The sequence below is a fragment of the Bufo bufo genome, chromosome 8 (assembly GCF_905171765.1).
Source record: "Bufo bufo chromosome 8, aBufBuf1.1, whole genome shotgun sequence".
In the NCBI taxonomy this organism is placed as follows: Eukaryota; Metazoa; Chordata; class Amphibia; order Anura; family Bufonidae; genus Bufo; species Bufo bufo.
This window is the reverse complement of record NC_053396.1, coordinates 32,255,586-32,271,960: the sequence shown is the minus strand read 5'-3', so window position 1 is coordinate 32,271,960 and position 16,375 is coordinate 32,255,586. Positions and strand designations below refer to the sequence as shown.

General features: G+C 44.9%; 1 protein-coding gene across 2 annotated transcripts in view; it reads right to left on the bottom strand.

Moving 5' to 3' along the window:
* The window catches only part of GOLGA1 (golgin A1), a 799,579-nt gene that overhangs the window by 44,392 nt on the left and 738,812 nt on the right, over positions 1-16,375 (bottom strand). The window lies entirely within an intron of this gene.

The window sequence follows — 16,375 nt, the reverse complement described above, 5'->3', positions numbered from 1 at the left end:
TACAGGCGACTTTATATGAGTCTGCCTTTCACGATATCTGGAGATATCAGCATAGTGAGGAGCGAGATTACACGTTCATATCAACTGCGCACTTATCCCAGTCTCACATCGACTATATTCTAGTTTCCAAAAGCCTTCTGCACAGGGTCGTAAGGTCTGAAATTGGAGGAGCGACTTGGTCGGATCATGCCCCAGTTAGCATTGTAATTGAAGATGGTCTCCCCAATCTTCCGCGCCCACAATGGAGATTGAACACTTATCTATTGAAATGTCCTGAAAGAGTTAAGCAGATCACAGATTCTTTACAAGAATTTCTGACGTTTAATGATCTCCCTGATACTAGTGTACACAATCTATGGCTTTCCCATAAAGCCTATATGAGAGGGATTCTATTACAAAAGGCGACAAGAATGAACAAGAGCAGAAATAAGGCTATTCAAGATGCCCTAACTCGGCTACAGGCTGCAGAGAAAAATCACAAGTTAAATAACAACTCCTCCACATTGGCTTTCCTTCAGGAATGCAGAGCTGAGCTTAGGACTATTCTTTTGTATCGACAAGAACTAGGTATGAAACGTATGCAGACAAACTTCTACCACACAGGGGATAGAGCAGGTGCATTATTGGCACGCAGATTAAAATGTAGAGCAGCTGCAGCAAGGATAACTAGTTTAAAATATAACAGTAAAGTGTATATACACCCTCAGGAAATTGCTGATGCCTTTGCGGCATATTATTCCTCCCTATACAATTTGCGTTCGGATGGTCATACGGCTCAGCCCTCCGAAGAAGCAATCTCGGCCTATCTAGAACTCCTTAAGCTTCCCAAGGTTTCTGAGGATGACTTGTGTATTCTGAATAGGCCAGTTACTTTGGAGGAGATCTCCACTATAATTAAAAACACTCCGTCTAATAAGGCTCCGGGACCCGACGGATTCCCAGCAGAATATTATAAAACCTTCCACTCAGCGCTTGTACCTCACCTAGTTAAGTTGTATAATGCATTTATGACTTCTGGAGACATTCCCTCGGAAATGTTGCAGGCCACCGCAGTCAATCTACCCAAACCGGGGAAAACCCCTGAGAATTTCAGGCCAATTTCCCTGCTGAACGCTGACCTTAAGCTATTTGCTAAGATTTTGGCAGCCCGCCTCAACAAGGTGCTACCTGCCCTTATAAATCCTGACCAAGTGGGTTTTGTGTCAGGTGGACAATTTAGGGATGGAACTAGGAAAATGTTAAACTTGATACAGGTTGCAGAGTGGTCCAGAGCCCCCACGATCTTTGTCTCTTTAGACGCTGAAAAAGCGTTCGATAGAGTGCACTGGGGGTTTCTGGATCAGACTCTTAGGAAATTTGGGTTTCAAGGGCATATCCTGCAAGCTATTCTTGGATTGTACACGACACCCAGAGCTAGTGTTTTAGCCTCAGGCTTTCTGTCTGCTCCTTTTCAACCACTAATAGGACTAGGCAGGGGTGCCCATTATCGCCCCTGATATTCGCATTGGTGATGGAGCCATTGGCGGTAAGGAACTGCACGCAAATATCTGGAATTACGGTGGGGAAATCCTCCCATTGCATTGGCTTGTACGCTGATGACGTCATCTTGACTCTCACTAGCCCCTCAGCATCACTCCAGGCTGTAACTGAAATATTAAACCAGTATTCCTCAATATCCTATTATAAGTTAAATGTCAGCAAAACTAATGTATTACCAATTAATGTGCCGGAAAGTTTGTATCAGGTATTTACTTTCACTAAATCTTAAAAAACTGAGGTCTGAATTGCAAACTGACTACTCCAAGTACAGTAAAGCAATGCTTTCGTGGATTGCAAAAATAAATGCGGTTAAGATGTTAATCCTTCCCAAAATCCTATATATATTTCGGTGCATACCTCTGAAAATTTCCAAAACATATATCAAGCAATTGCAAAGTGACATGCTTAACTTTTATATGGGGAAACTCCCCCCCCCATCCCCCCAGGATTAAGAAAAATGTGCTGTATCCCTCTATTAGTAATGGCGGGCTGGGGGTCCCAGATTTATATAATTATTACTTAGCTAACCAAATGGACCAGACTATGGAGTGGTGGACACATTCGTCACCTCATAAGTGGCTCAGCATAGAAGAGGTTTATGTTATGAGGAGGTCTCTTAAGTCACTGCTGGCTGCCTACTTGTTGAAGCCCACCACATTTCCTGTGCCATTGAATACAATGCAAGCGTCCATGTTCGCATGGGCACATTTATTCAAAAACAGGTCTCTTTTACCCCTGGAAAAGAAATATATTCCTATCACGGCCATAGAATATCACATCCCACACTTCATATCACAGGCTGGTTGAACTGTGGGATTGATACTCTTGGGGGGTTTATATGACCAGTCCACTCTACGTTCCTTTGAGATATTACACTCCACTTACAAATTACCTAACCAGGTTTTCTATCAATACTTGCAGATACGTCATTTTCTCACACCTCTCAATTTAGATGCCACAGTAGATGTGAGCGACTCACTTGGCAAGCTACTAAGAGCAGATAATCGTTCCCATTCCAGCCTCTCGTTTTGGTATTCACACCTGACGCTGATAGACAAAGACAGCAAAAAGCCCTTTATGTTCAGGTGGGAGGCAGAAATGGGAAAGGAATTCTCTCTGAGTGAGTGGACAGATGCCATGTACTGGTCCATGAAATGTTCTAAATGCATAAATCATGCAGAGCAAAACAGGAAAACCCAATTGAGGTGGTACCTAACACCGGATAGATTGGCTCATGTCATTCCCAACTATTCCCCACTGTGTTGGAGAGGATGTGGCCGGACAGGATCTCCGTATCATATGTGGTGGGAGTGCCCGGTAGTATCCCAGTTCTGGGCCTCGATATCGAAGGTTGTGGAAGAAATAACTGGGATAGCGGGAATATTGACTCCAGAGCTAGCAATCCTCAGTATAGGACTGGTGAACATATCCTGGGATAGTAGAGGTACGGTAGCACATATCTTATTTGCATCAAAGAAAGTGATTGCACGCCAATGGAAAAGCTCACAGCCTCCTTCACTTAGTGAAGTTTTCAAAATAGTCAATCACCATATGCAATGTGAATTTACTTTCGCCTCCTCGTTGAAGGCTAGAATTGCAGCGCACAATTCGTGGCTACAATGGTTGTCCAGCCCTTATGCGGTGCCACTTTCAAAATACCTGATATAGCCTTTCCGCGCAAACACAACTACAATGGGTATACACAAAATGAGGCATGGTTGTATAATGTGTAAGGAGTATTCTTGCAATGTAATACTGATAGTACTGTACTTTGTACTTTTCGCTACTTTATGATTTAACTTTTGTTATCTTTCCTTTCTGTAAGTGTAGTTATTTTGCTAAACTGAAAATCTTTTTTCAATAAAAACTTATTGATTAAAAAAAAATTAACGATTACGTGTTCCAGGTCAGAATGGCCGCATTACGAATATAATATACATTATAATATACAGTACAAGGCCTAAATAGTATCGCCGTATGCTGCCTAATGCCACCATACGTTGCTTATGTAATACTGCTATAAAGTGCTTATGTAATAACACCATGCAATGCTCCTGTAAAACCACTGCAGGGTGGTCATGTAATACAGTGACCAAACAGCTCTATTGAGAAAGTCATCTATGTGGTGGTTACAAGTTATGGGTGCCATGCCGTCTTTGGTGCTCCCTTCAGTAGGGGTGGCTAATGCTCCCTGTACAACTGCACAGGTTGCACACTCCTAAGGCCGTCCAGTGGTGGAGTATTCTGGAGACCTGATTGGTCCAGTCGTGCAGCAACTCTTGTATGTCTTGCTTCTCCTTAGAATATAATAGAAGTCAGATTATGACTTTCCAGCGATTGTCATCTACCTGTCATATACACTGTAATCTACCAGTCACGTACCTGTCATGTACACTCATCTACCTGTCTTATACACTGTAATCTACCGGTCAGGTACCTGTCATGTACACTTATTTACCGGTCATGTACATTCATCTACCGGTCACGTACCTGTCATGTACACTCATCTACCTGTCATATACACTGTTATCTACCAGTCACGTACCAGTCATGTACACTCATCTACCTGTCATGTACACTCATCTACCTGTCATACACACTGTCATGTACCGGTCACGTACCTGTCATGTACACTCATCTGACTGTCATGTACCTGACTTGCAGTTGGCTGTTGCTGCTTTCGGGATCAGTCGCTGGTGTTGGGTTGTCCTGGACTCTCTGCTCCACCCTTTGATATTACAAAGTGATGATTCTGAAGACATTACAGATATAACAGTAATGCCCCCCCACCTCCTCTCTCGACATGCTCTTAATTAATCATCTGGTAATTCATTTTTGTGTCTCACAGCTTTGTGTCTTTCTGTTGACTTTCCAGGCTAGAGTTGAGCGGACACCTGGATGTTCGGGTTCGGCCGAACTTGAAAAAAAAGTTCGGGTTCGGGACCAGAACTTGACCCTGAACCCCATTGAAGTCAATGGGGACCCGAACTTTTGGGCACTAAAATGGCTCTAAAATAGTCCTGGAAAGGGCTAGAGGGCTGCAAAAGGCATCAAAATGTGCTTAAGAGCATGGCAACTGTTCTGCAAACAAATGTGGATAGGGAAATGACTTAAAATAACATAAAATACAGAAAAATTTAAAATAACAATCTGGATATAGGAGTAGGAGGTTGAGGAGGTGGTGGATGGGTGGATGTGGCGGTGTAGGTTTACGTGGAAGCGGAGTTGAAGGAGGAATAGGTAGCCAACACTGATTTGTGTTATTTTTTATTTTTAAATTTGGGATATCCCCCAAAATATTGGGACATATAACAAAATAAAACTAAGAATAAGTGCACTTGAGTACAAGAATGGATGGTTGAGGCTGGTATAAATGTCTATTCTGCACAAGGTACGGACAAGTCCTGTGGGATCCATGCCTGGTTCATTTTAATAAACATAAGCTTGTCCACATTGGCTGCGGCCAGAGGATTTTGAGAGATTTAGGCCCCTGTCACCCAGGCACAGCAGGGGTTTGTATACGCCAAAAATGGTAAAATGTCACCCCACAATTGAAAATAAGATTTTTTTCAATTTAGGGCACTTTTTTTTATTAAAATGGCTCTAAAATAGTCCTTGAAAAGGCTAGAGGGATGTAAAAGGCAGTAAAATGTGCTTAAGAGCATGGCAACTGCTCTGCAAACAAATGTGGACAGGGAAATAACTTAAAATGAAATAAAATAACAAAAAATTACAAATTATTAACCTGCAACTCAGAGAAGGAGGTGGATATGGAGTCGGAGGTTGAGGAGGCGGTGAATGTGGTGTTGTAGGTGGAGGCAGCAATGGAGGAGGAACAGGTAGCCAACAATGTTTTTTTTAAAAATTTTATTGGGTAGGTAGCCCCTAAAATATTGGGACAAATAAAAAAAAAGAAAACAAAGAATCATTGCACGTGACTTGAGTACAAGAATGTATGTTTGATGGTGGTATAAATGTCTATTCTGCACAAGGTACAGACAAGTCTTCTGGGATCCATGCCTGGTTCATTTTAATGAACGTGAACTTGCCGTGCTAAATACACGTTCAGAGAGTACACTGGCTGCAGGGCAGGCCAGCATCTCCAAGGCATACAGGGCAAGCTCTGGCCATGTGGACAATTTGGAGACCCAGAAGTTGAATGGGGCAGAACCATCAGTCAGTACGTGTAGTCGTGTGCACAGGTACTGTTCCACCATGTTGTTCAAATGCTGCCTCCTGCTAACACGCTCCATATCAGCAGTTGGGGCCGGTTGTTGCGGCGAGGTGACAAAGCTTTTCCACATGTCGGCCATGCTAACCCTGCCTTCTGAGGTGCTGGCGCTGACACAGCTGCGTTGGCGACCTCCTACTCCTCCCCTGCCTTCGCCTTGTGCTCCCACTTGTCCCCCGGCGTCAGTCGGGAATGCTCTCAGGAGCGCGTCTACCAGCATGCGCCTGTAGTCGAGTATCTTCCGATCACGCTCCAGTGAGGGAATTAAGGACGGCACATTGTCTTTGTAACGGGGATCCAGCAGGGTGGCCACCCAGTAGTCAGCACACGTTAAAATGTGGGCAACTCTGCAGTCGTTGCGCAGGCACTGCAGCATGTAGTCGCTCATGTGTGCCAGGCTGCCCAGAGGTAAGGACAAGCTGTCCTCTGTGGGAGGCGTATCGTCTGCGTCCTCCGTATCCCCCAGCCACGCACTAGTGATGGGCCCGAGCTGCGTTGGATGCCACTCCGCTGTGAACATGCTTCATCCCCATCCCCCTCCTCCAGTAGTGGGCCCTGGCTGGCCAAATTTGTACCTGGCCTCTGCTGTTGCAAAAATCCTCTTTCTGAGCCACTTCTAAAAGACTGGCCCTGAAAGTGTTAGAGATGACCCCTCTTCTTCCTCCTTGTCCTGGGCCACATCCTCTTCCATCATGGCCCTAAGTGTTTTCTCAAGGAGACATAGAAGTGGTATTGTAACGCTGATAACAACGTCATCGCCACTGGCCATGTTGGTGGAGTACTCGAAACAGCGCAACAGGGCACACAGGTCTCGCATGGAGGCCCAGTCATTGGTGGTGAAGTGGTGCTGTTCCGCAGTGCGACTCACCCGTGCGTGCTGCAGCTGAAACTCCACTATGGCCTGCTGCTGCTCGCACAGTCTCTCCAGCATGTGCAAGGTGGAGTTCCACCTGGTGGGCATGTCGCATATGAGGCGGTGGGAGGGAAGGCCGAAGTTACGCAGCAGCAGGGTGAGAACGCCGAAAGCGTGCACAGACGGCCCGCACTTTATGCAGCAGCTCAGACATGTCGGGGTAGTTGTGAATGAATTTCTGCACCACCAAATTCAGCACATAGGCAAGGGATGTGCGTCAAACCGGCTAGTCCCAGAGCTGCAACGAGATTTCGCCCATTATCGCACACCACCAGGCCGGGCTTGAGGCCCACTGGCAGCAACCACTCGTCGGTCTGTTGTTCTATACCCCGCCACAACTCCTGCGCGGTGTGGGGCCTGTCCCTCAAACACATCAGTTTCAGAATGGCCTGCTGACGTTTACCCCTGGCTGTGCTGAAGTTGGTGGTGAAGGTCTGTCGCTGACCGGATGAGGAGGTGGTAGAAGAGGAGGAGGAAGCCGAGTAGGAAGAGGAGGCAACAGCCTCTCCGCCTGGGGCCCAGCCGCCACTACATTTACCCAGTGTGCAGTTAGGGAGATATAGCGTCCCTGGCCGTGCTTACTGGTCCACGTATCTGTGGTTAGGTGGACCTTGCCACAGATGGCGTTGCGCAGTGCACACTTGATTTTATCCGATACTTGGTTGTGCAGGGAGGGCACGGCTCTCCTGGAGAAGTAGTGGCGGCTGGGAACTACGTACTGTGGGACAGCAAGCGACATGAGCTGTTTGAAGCTGTCCGTCTCCACCAGCCTGAATGACAGCATTTCAAAGGCCAGGGATCGAGGGTGGCTAGGTGGGAATTTACGCTTTCTCTCAAAGGTTTGTGAGATGGAGAGCTGAACGCTTCCGTGTGACATGGTGGAGATGCTTGGTGACGGAGGTTGTGTTGGTGGCACATCCTCTGTTTGCTAGGCGGCAGGTGCCAACGTTCCTCCAGAGGCGGAGGAAGAAGCTGAGGCAGCAGAAGAGAGAGCAGGAGGGGCCTGGTTTTGAAGGTGCTTACTCCACTGCAGCCCGTGTCTCGCATGTAGATGCCTGGTCATGCAGGTTGTGCTAAGGTTCAGACCGTTAATGCCTCGCTTCAGGCTCTGATGGCACAGCGTGCAAACCACTCGGGTCTTGTCGTCAGCACATTGTGTGAAGAAGTGCCATGCCAGGGAACTCCTTGAAGCTGCCTTTGGTGTGCTCGGTCCCTGGTGACGGTGGCCAGTAGCAGGCGAATTGTTTTGGCGACGGCTGCTCTGCTTTTGCACCCTGCTCCCGCTTTTGCTACGCTGTTGGCTCGGTCTCACCACTGCCTCTTCCTCCGAACTCTGAAAGTCAGTGGCACGACCTTCATTCCATGTGGGGTCTAGGACCTCATCGTCCCCTGCATCGTCTTCCACCCAGTCTTCCTCCCTGACCTCCTTTTCGGTCTGCACACTGCAGAAAGACGCAGCAGTTGGCACCTGTGTTTCGTCATCATCAGAGACGTGCTGAGGTGGTATTCCCATGTCCTCATCAGGAAAAATAAGTGGTTGTGCGTCAGTGCATTCTATGTCTTCCACCCCTGGGGAAGGGCTAGGTGGATGCCCTTGGGAAACCCTGCCAGCAGAGTCTTCAAACAGCATAAGAGACTGCTGCATGACTTGAGGCTCAGACAGGTTCCCCGATATGCACGGGGGTGATGTGACAGACTGATGGGCATGGGTTTAAGGCGCCACCTGTGCGCTTTCTGCAGAAGACTGGGTGGGAGATAATGTGAACGTGCTGGATCCACTGTCGGCCACCCAATTGACTAGCGCCTGTACTTGCTCAGGCCTTACCATCCTTAGAACGGCATTAGGCATGACCAAATATCGCTGTAGATTCTGGCGGCTACTGGGACCTGAGGTAGTAGGTTCAGTAGGACTTGTAGATGTGGCAGAACGGCCACGTCCTCTCCAATAGTAGGCATGGCTGTGATGGCCTTTTTGGGCAAGTAGCATGACGCTTGTTGATTGGATGCTTTGCAGCCTTTCAAAAAGCGCCATTAAAATCGCCGAACACCGAACCCAAACTTTTACGCAAATATTCGGGTCCAGGTGCCGAAAACCTTAAAGTTCGGTACGAACCCGAACTTTACAGTTCGGGTTCGCTCAACTCTATTTACAGGGGAACGGACAGAATAATTGCATCTAGCTATAACAACTTCTTAGAATGGAAACATTAAATAGCAAAGGCAAGACTAAAAGGCTCCTTAAAAAAATTAAATAAAAATACCCTATATAGGAAATTGCAGCAGACGTTACCTGTTCAAAGCGTTACACATATCAATAGTAACTAGGACAGACAATGCCAGTCATTGGGTATGGAGACTCAAAGACTTCACATGAAACGTCTGCAAAATCTGGGTTTACCGGTTTGCACTGAAGAAAGTGGCTCTACAACAAGAAACCAGTAGATATGAGGATTATGATGGGAGATATGAAATGAGATCATAAAAATTAAAAGTCAAGATTAGAGATGAGCGAATCTAAGCCGACAAAGTGGAATTCGATCCGAATTTCAGGAAACATTTGATTTGCAACGAATACGAATTAACTCACGCTTTGTGGTAACGAATCGCAATTTCTCCTAAAATGGCGGCTACATGTGTAAGGACATGGGGCAAGGAACTCTGGGAAGGCAGGATGACCCATAATGCCATGCATACAGCCAATCAGCAGCCAGCCACCCCTGTGATGTCACAGCCCTATAAACGGCCTAAGCCATCTTGGATTTAGACATTTTTCAGTGTTCTGAGTGCAGGGACAGACGTGAGAAGAAATTAAAAAATGATTTATAAGTGCAGGGAAAGGATAGGGGGAATCATTTCACAGCATCTTAGTGCAGGGAGAGACGTCAGAAGGCGCTAGGGACAGTGATAGGAAAAACCTTATTGTGAAAAAAAAAAGCGATTTACAAGTGTATGGAAACATTCTGCGTTCAACGCTGCAGTTATCTGTTGAAAAGCCTTTAGTGGTGTATATACATGACAAAAAAATATATATATCCGGTGTTCAGCACCACAGTTATTTGTTGAAAAACCTTTAGCGACATATATCAGTAGAAAAAGAAATATACATTCTCATTTGCTGCTGCAGCACTTAGGGTATGTTCAAAAACCTTTAGTGACGTATTTCGGTAGAAAAACAAAATACACTGCCTGTCACAAAAAAAAGTCCACCTGGATTTAACTAAGCAAATAGTTATGAGCCTCCTATTAGATAATTACTGCATGGGCGATTATCTTTCAGCTGGCAACAAGTTATTTAACCCCAACTGGTGCAATGAGTTGCTTCTCATTTCTTAAACAACCATGTCGAAAGACACATCTCGTGGTCGTGAAAAAGATGTTAGTCTGTTTGAGAAGGGTCAAATCATTGGCAAGCATCAAGCAGAGAAAACATCTAAGGAGATTGCAGAAACTACTAAAATTCGGTTAAAAACTGTCCAATGCATTATTAAAAACTGGAAGGATAGTGGGGACCCATCGTATTAGAGGAAGAAATGTGGCGGGAAAAAAATCCTGAATAATCGTTATCGGCGATCACTTAAACGTTTGGTGAAATCAAGTCGAAGAAAAAAACTGTAGAACTCAGAGCTACGTTTAATAGTGAAAGTAAGAGCATTTCCACACTCACAATGCGAAGGGAACTCGAGGGATTAGGACTGAACAGCTGTGTAGCCGTAAGAAAACCACTAATCAATGAGGCAAACCAGAAAAAAAGGCTTCAATTTGCTAGGGAGCAAAAAGATTGGACTCTGGAGCAATGGAAGAAGGTCATGTGGTCTGATGAGTCAAGATTTACCCTGTTCCAGAGTAAGCATCAGGGTAAGAAGAGAGGCAGATGAAGTGATGCCTAGTGCCTACTGTACAAGCCTGTGGGGGCAATGCTATGATCTGGGGTTGCTGCAGTTGGTCAGGTCTAGGTTCAGCAACAGTATGTGCTCCAAGAATGAAGTCAGCTGACTACCTGAACATACTGAATGACCAGGTTATTCCATCAAATAATTTTTTCTTCCCTGATGGCACGGGCATATTCCAAAATGACAATGCCAGGATTCATCGGGCTCAAATTGTGAAAGAGTGGTTCAGGGAGCATGAGACATCATTTTCACACATGGATTGGCCATCACAGAGTCCAGACATTAACACCATTGAGAATCTTTGGGATGTGTTGAAGGCTTTACGCAGCGGTCAGACTCTACCATCATCAATGCAAGATCTTGGTGAAAAATTAATGCAACACTGGATTGAAATAAATCTTGTGACATTACAGAAGCTTATCGAAACAATGCCACAGCGAATTCAGGCTGTAATCAAAGCTAAAGGCGGTCCAACGAAATATTAGAGTGTGACTTTTTTTTTGGTGGAGATTTTTTTTGGACAGGCAGTGTATATTTAGCGATTTTTTTGGGGTGCTTTAATTTCCTTTTTATTTATTTATTTCAGCAAACAGTATGTCAGACAGAAGTGCCAGGCCCTGCACAGGGGAGTGGCAGAGGCCTAAATGTTTCTGGCAGAGGTCGCAGCAGAGTAAGGGGGCGTGGCAGCAGGAGTCGCAGCGAGAGGCCTGAGCTCCCGGTGTCATCTAGCAGTCGTGTCTTGATCACCATTCCAGCGGTTCTTGATTGGTTAACTCAGTCATCCACTTCATCCCAAGTGACAGACACCCCCAGCCAAGAGTCGGTGGGTTCATCAGACACAACCCTTAGTTGGCATGGCCCGGGAGCAGGCCCTGTTCCCTCACCTGTACTCAACCTGCCTCTGTCCTTTTCTGTTTCCTCAGCCAGAGAAGTACTATACTAGTACTTCCTCTGCTAGGCGGGCAAGTAGTGATGAGAGTGGCATGGGAGCTTGTGTTGCAAGCAGTCAGGCCCCTGACCCAGAGACCGTTGAGGAGGACATCAGTAACGTGCAGACAGTACTCGATGATTATGAAAGCCAGGTGAAGAAAGGGCTTCATCATCAGGAGAAGAGGGTGGCAGCTTGCCCGTAAGGCAGCGGCTGAGCTCGAAAGGTGGTAGTGTGGCCGGGAGTCAGCAGGGTGGCAGCAGTGGGAGGTCGGGAGCCAAACGGGCCCGGGGTAGACCACCCGCTTCGCAGGAGCCTAAATGCCCGGGAAGAAGTGGTGCACATGTTCACGGAGGAAGTGGCGGTAGCAGTCAGTCTGTGCATAGTCTAGGGGGTAAAAATCACCTACTCAGCGGTGTAAGAGTGAGAAGACAAAAACGATTAGTGGAGCGCCAGATAACAGATAATAGTACTGATAACCAATCTAGGGATGATTAGTCCCGGAATGGATATTATAATGATAGAATAAAAATGTGGTGTTATTACACCTGATTCTACGGGTGCACGTACTCAATAGAGACAATAATATATAGATAACAATGTTACTAAAACAAAATTGTGCTCTAAATTATGAAAGCGTACATCCATACAGATTTTTACTCACATCACCAGGGGGGAAAGGCGCAAGATGAAGCACAAGACACCTGACGCCATAAAGCCCCCCCTCGCCGGGATCGCCTGTAGAATGTTAGGTATCCTCGCGGTCCTTCAGATAGATGACACGGTGGACTCCAATAATTAAGCAAGGTTCCTTTAATAACTGAATCAGCTCAACGCGTTTCGGGGTTGTTATAAACCCCTTCCTCAGGAGCAATAAAATAACATGCAACATACAGGGATTTATATACACCTATACATCAAAATAGGGATGAACATCAAAAAGAGGCGCCAAAGAGTGCACACATTGCGTCACTTCCGGTACCGGAAGTGATGCGTTCCACAGTGGAACGCATTTATTCTATTAAATATGAGAATCGTGGTTATAAATATTACAGAAGGGCTAGTTGATATTGCCCATGGTCAACTACTTATCTTCTGGAAGGGGCAGGAAAAATATACTTAATGAACAAGCGCATCTAGGTTGCGCTATGTGGCTGCGGCCGCGCACTGGAAGTGAGCTCACTTCCGGCCCGTGGACCGCATAGTTGGAACGCACCCGGTGCGATGAAAAATCCTATAGAGAAGTGGAGCGCACATGCGGGTCAGCAGCTCTCCTAGGCAGAATATATGTATACAGCACAATGTATTAGATATAAATTACATATTTTTTGGGGAAATATATGTGCAACTTTATCTACATGACGAATTATAGGGGAATTAAAAGACTACAAAGGATATACAAAAAGGGAAATTCACAAAACCAACATATACATGTTATGGAATAAAATATGGTCTCTACTTTGGTACTCCTTGGCCCCTCACATTCCCTACCCCCTTTCCCATCTGTACTCCACCTATTTGTTTTCTTAAACTGATGCTCCTTTTTTCTATATTTTTTGCCTCATGTACCGGACTTCCCCCGGGGAAGAACCGGCTGGAGCCGGGTTCCCTGTATTTACGGAATGACCTGCAAGGTCTTCAACAAAGAATCTTCAGAGAACTTAAGAATCTCAATATTCCAAACAACACTGAGACCGGGAATTTTCCTACTCCAGGTGACAGTAAATTTCTCTCTAAACACCTAAAGGATTTTATCCGTCATGAGATTGACTGGTACTTTTTAAGTATTTACTTAAATTTGGACATTATCCCAATGAGACCACATAAATCATCCAGATGTGTCCGAACCCAAGAGAATGGTTATAAAGATACTAACCCGCAGTTATAGATCCCCTGATATCACGTGCTTCTACAGTCCAAATGGTTCAGACACATGATGTTGGAGGTGTAAAAAGCAAAGAGGCTCCTTCTACCATATTTGGTGGCAATGTCCTCTCATTCAGAAATGGTGGTCCGATATCTTCAGTACTGCCAATAAAATTTGCAATGTACAAATACCGATCTCACCCCAAATAGCTCTGCTGGGTTCACGTCCTTCCATCTCTAAAGTGATCCCCACCAGACTTATGTTATGCTAGGTGCCGCCCGCCTTCTAATCCCTAAATTTTGGTTGTCCACGGACCTCCCTTCCATTTCCCAATGGATTGGAAAGATGGACCAGATTTATAGATTCTAAGAGATTGCGGTTTGGGGAAGTCGCAAGATACACCTTTTTAGATCCTGCTGGAAAGCATGGCTCTCATATAGAAATTTTAGGTGAATCCTGATCCATGTACACCCCTGTCCTTCCATGGTGGAAAACTAAAATTAATTGTAGAAAGTGAAAATAAACATATAGTTGTACTATAATATGCTATAACTTCCATTAACTGTCCCTTCCATCTAGCCGGAATGTTATTACCTAACTTCTGTCATACCAATTGTTTTCATATGTCATCATATGGTATTATAATGTATTCATCATATGTATGTTTTACATTTACTCTCAATAAAAAATAAAAATAAAAAAATTGACATTATCCCGAGAGGCCTGCGGATTACTTTTAAACCTGTATTCATGAACGATGTTGATTTCATTCCACATCTAGTCTTCTCATGGATAAAACGGGGGGGGGGGGGGGTTCTTCCTCCTCCACCCTCACAAAAGACATAAGACCACCAGCCATGTTGACACCCACATGTCATGATAAGAAGGATCCAACAGTCGACATATGCACTCCAATGGGGTCCCAAGACCCCAACCTCCCCCATAAGCATATTAAGATAAAACTCCCGGAACGGAAATCTGAACATCCGCTAGTCTCCCCCACCTTGGCTCACAGTAACAATGTGAACATCATAAAGGTGCCATGCACAGGCCTCTACAGGTCACCAAAGTTGAAGTGCTCCATCATAGCCGCAGAACCCAGACAAGATAGGATATGCAGGACTATGAGACGGAACTCCGGAGGGGGTAGTGTAGTGCCAGATACCCCCCCCACCACCACCACATAACATCACCACAGAACTAATAATACCCAATACACCACAGCAGTCCATATATCCTCCAGTAGCCTCAGAACATTCCCTCTTTCCAATAATAGGGACGCACACTCCTCCCAACAAGTTATCTGGTTCCTCTGAGCCTCAAAATCAAACCTTCACTGACGAAATAGATAATGTATCGGTCTACAGTGAGGACACATCCAGTCCGGAAACCTTTCTAGCCCTACCAGTCAATCTAGCAGACCAATCCTCTCTCACCCATTTGTCTCCCTTGGCTGGTATCCAAACTGGATCCAGACCAATATATTCTAGTATTCAGCAATTATCTCCATACTTGGTCAACTCTCCTCCGAATATCAATACAATATCAGAATCCAGTAGACATCTGAAAGAAATAGTAAAAGGAATATTCAACCTCTCAAGATATAACCTTAGCAATATTGAGGTTGAAGTACTTTCAAAAGGGTTATCATTCTGTCCTACAAAAGGGACCCGATATATTTGAATTATTCGTGGATTTGAACTAGTATTTACGATAATTGACCTTGAAACGTCACTATGCGCTAAAAGATTTGGCCCCTAATTCCATCATCCCAACCACTACTAACTCTAAAATGGCCACAAAAGAGGAAGACGATATAGATGCCCTAATGGATGACCTCTCTGAACATCCTATTCCATCCCAATTCAAACCTCGATCTATTTTTTATCTAATCGAACATTGTGGTCCCCATTTGGAGACATTTTATAACATGGTACTTACTGATCTGAATGGTTTGGTTAACTCTAAGGGTAAAGAAATGAATCCAAAACATAACCTCACTAGAGCCCAAGAAAAAGCTATCTCCTCCCTGAAAACCAATAAAGAAATAGTCATCAAAAGTGCCGACAAAGGAGGGGGGATAGTTATTCTATATTCTGGTGCTTATCATATTGAAGCCTTGAGAATCTTGTCCGATGAAGGTTACTATATGAAACTTCAAGGAGATCCAACGAAATCTTTCAAAAAGACTCTAATTACCCATATAGACAGGGGTCATGCAAAAGAAATCCTCACGAAAAAGGAGACTCAGTTTTTGAAGATCGCATTTCCATTTTTATTTTTTCTACCAAAAATCCACAAAAGTCTTAATAATCCTCTAGGCCGCCCAATCATTTTAGGGATCGATTCATTAACATCAAACTTATCCGCCCATGTAGATCAAACCCTACAAAGGTATGTAAAGCATTTACCATCATATTTGAGGGACTCGAGCCCCCTGAATCAACTCCTGCAGGATATCAAGTGGGAATCTGGGTGGTTAAGGGTGACGCTGGACGTCTCGGCCCTTTATAGCAATATTCAATATCATTTGGGTCTAAAAGCAGTAAAAGGCTTTTTGGAAGAGGATATATATTCACCTCCCAATCAAAATATTTTTATTTTGGACTCCATTGAGCATATATTAACTCATAATTATTTTAAATACCAGGGGGAATGTGGAACTGCTATGGGAACCAAGCCCCGTCCTATGCCAATTTGTTCATGGGAGCCTTTGAAAGTCAAGAGGGGTTACAGGAACATGAAAACATCATCTTTTACAAGCGGTTCATTGACGACATTACTTTTATATGGAAGGGGGGCCAGTCCTCCCTCTCCACATATATTTAGCAACTGAACCAAAACAACTGCAATTTAAAAATCACTGTTCATTCTAACTCAAACTCGATTGGTCTTTCTAGACCTACATCTTCAGACGAACTGGAATCGGATCATGACCAGTACATATTTTAAGGACGTCGACGCCAACAGCTACCTTGATTTCAGCAGCTGTCATTTCCATAAATGG